The sequence below is a fragment of the Humulus lupulus genome, chromosome 5 (genome assembly GCF_963169125.1).
Source record: "Humulus lupulus chromosome 5, drHumLupu1.1, whole genome shotgun sequence".
NCBI classification, from domain to species: Eukaryota; Viridiplantae; Streptophyta; class Magnoliopsida; order Rosales; family Cannabaceae; genus Humulus; species Humulus lupulus.
In genome coordinates, this window is record NC_084797.1 from 210,196,272 (window position 1) to 210,199,309 (window position 3,038).

Below are 3,038 nucleotides of genomic sequence, written 5' to 3' on the forward strand. Positions count from 1 at the left end.
AGGTTGGAAGCAAGCTCCAGGATCATATGCCGAGCTTGCAGGATATGGAAGATCTCGAGTATGGTGACCTCGAAGAGTTCATGATCTCGAAAGATAGCCCCGGGAACACATCCATCTTCGGAGACAACTTCGGATCAGGGTTCCTGAGCTCGACGCGCATACGATCTCAAACAGATTGGGTGACCTCGGAAGATGTCTCCAGCTCGAAAGGTGACAGGAAACCTGGGAGACTAAAGCCTTAGAGATACGCAGTAACCACATTGAATATCTACAAGTATTATAAATATGAGATGTAATCCTCATTTATTAATGTAAATCCCCTAGAATCGTGGGATATTATTTGATCAGTTATGTGTTTCCTGGTCTTCAGGGACGTTTCCTTTTATATCTGATTATAGGCATTTAAGGCCATTTATTTTATTCACAAAAAGAGTAACTACCCAAAATATGTGGGATAGTATTTTGCATCCTTCTCTATAAATAGAGAAGCCATGTGCCATTGTAAAGGACCGAAAATTCTGATCCTTGAGAGAAAACTCTGAAGAATTCATGCTTAAGAATTTTCAAAGATAATCTTGAGTTTAATAACAGAGACTCGTGGACTAGGCAGATTTAACTGTTGAACCACGTAAAAATCGTGTGTTTGATTTGTTTTATTGTATTTGGCCATTATCTATTATTGTTTTTGTTCTCTTCTTTCACTGTTTGACGAAAAACGGCGTCAACATTAACATAAACCAATACTTCTAAATTTAATGTAAGACAGTGTTGTTTTCAAGAACCTTTTCATTATCACTTCACCCAGGAATAAAAATGAACTTTGAATGCCCATACCTATAGTAACATCTAAATGCATTACAAGTGCCAGTAACTTCAATAACCTTAGGGAGAAAGTAACCAACCTTCGAGAGTTCTGGCTTTTGAAAAAAGGGTGAGCTTTTGCGCCATGGCCAGCCAAGTTCAGAACAATGAAGTGACCTGAAATAAAAATTGTTAGCACCAAAAATGTGAACAATAACTAAAAACAAGCATTGCCCCAAAAAAAATCTCACCAAAAATGCTCATTAAAATTATCATAATTGCGCCAGGCAGAGTGTGGTGCTTTTATGTTTTTATTACTTCTTGTTTCCTGTGCACTTTTAAATATGAGAACTTACCAAAAACATTATAAACATTTTATAAAACAAAGAATCATCCTAAAACAAAATAAATAAATAAATTATAAAGAGGAAAAAGAAAATGTTTACATCACTTTCTAGTAATAAACCCAAAATCCCAATCTTAGTTAGGAATACCAACACCCAAGTTAGATAAACACAATTCTAACTCTTAAGTAAGAGTTATAAAATATAAATTAGAATTTAAAGCAAGAAAATCCTTGTCGGATATTAAAAATTACTTCTTTTAATTTCAATTTGACAATAATATATTTACTTAAACATACTGCTTCCAAAACACCATAGAGAGGAAATATAACTTGATCAAGGAATGAAACACTATCCCCAGACTTGCAACTATTGGCTGGCTGTGGAACCTGCTGCCTTAAAATTTCATCTAGTTCTCTTGCCATCTGCACATGAAATTTATGGTTCAAAGGAAGGAATTCAGAAGAAGAAAAAAACACTTTATTAGCAAGAAAACAGAACCTGCAAAACAATTTTGAAAACAAATATCAACATTTTCAGTATAGCAAAATAACATAGCCACATGCCTCATATTATAGGCATGTGACATAACAAAGATGGTTTGGTTTATTCAAATGATTTGGTATGGATGGAAATTCTATGGGAACTGCAATTCTAGATGTAGGTATGGGAATTTCGAACGCCAGTAGAATCCTCATTATTATACCAGCCCTAAAACCTTTTTCAAAATTAACCCTTTTGGTTAAAGATAAGAATTTCCATTTCTTTTATAACAAAATCTATTCCATTTCATTTCAACACTTAAAGCCAAACACATTATCAAGATACCACCATAATTTGAGTCCCACCAAATATTAACCTCGTATTCCACCAATCACTAGCAAAACAAGACCCAAGTTTTCTAATCTCTTTTCCCCCTAGTAAATATTATTTTTATATTCCACAATTTGGTTGAAAAGAAATAGTCAATTTTTTAAGGAACAGAGCATGATATGGTTTCTTTGTAGGGAAAAATTAAATATTTAACTTTTCTCTGGCCTTCATTGGTGAAAAAAAAATAAGGATCTCCCATTACTTCTTTTTATAGGAATCAAAAACAAATTTGAATGATTTTTACCAAATGATTAGAAGAGATGAATCCAGAGAAACCAACCACCATATTAAAATGATCAAATATGAACCTAGAATGAAATACTCTATAGAATACGAATGTCAGAATCAATACCACATATCTTCTTCAATTTGTGTACAACCAAGAAAAAACTCAGCCAATTTCAATTAGAGAGAACAAGGAGAAAGAGTACATAGAAACAAATAATGCATTCCACTATAGAAGAAAAAAAAGTTAAATTCACTGTTCCTAAGAAATTGCATACACCGCTTGAGGGTTGACTTACATGATGAAATATGTAGCACAAGCATTCTGGAATGAATCTGACATTGGCTGCTTCACCCCATATCAGAAAGTACAAGGAAACAAATAGTATTTTCTTTTCCTTGACAATAACTTCTGAACTGAATGTCATCAAAATATTTTACAAGTGTCAATCACCTTAATCCAAATAAACATATAACATAAAGTTGAGTAGCATCATATGAATAATATAGAAAAAAAATTGAGATGCATACTTGTTCCAAACAGGCTGAATGCACAAGTAGTTGCACCACTTTATATAATTATCAAGGGACTTTAGGAATACATTTTGCACTGCAGCTTCATCCAATTCCTGAAGCAAAATCAAGAAACATATTGGTATAAAAACATATAATGAATTTCAAAGCTCAATGATAATTAAAGGAATCAATGAAATTAATATCCAAACATATTCAATTAATAAAAAAAAATGGTCACATACATGTTTTTGATATACTCCTTTGAATATACCTCTTCTA

General features: G+C 32.8%; 1 long non-coding RNA gene across 1 annotated transcript; it reads right to left on the bottom strand.

Annotated features, from left to right (window-relative positions):
* Positions 1-902: 902 nt before the first annotated feature.
* On the bottom strand, positions 903-2,794 carry LOC133833957 (uncharacterized). The gene is made up of 4 exons (XR_009893230.1): positions 2,775-2,794; positions 2,543-2,660; positions 1,053-1,570; positions 903-978 (listed from the first exon to the last, which is right to left on the bottom strand). It is a non-coding gene; the product is annotated as an uncharacterized LOC133833957 (long non-coding RNA).
* Positions 2,795-3,038: the final 244 nt, after the last annotated feature.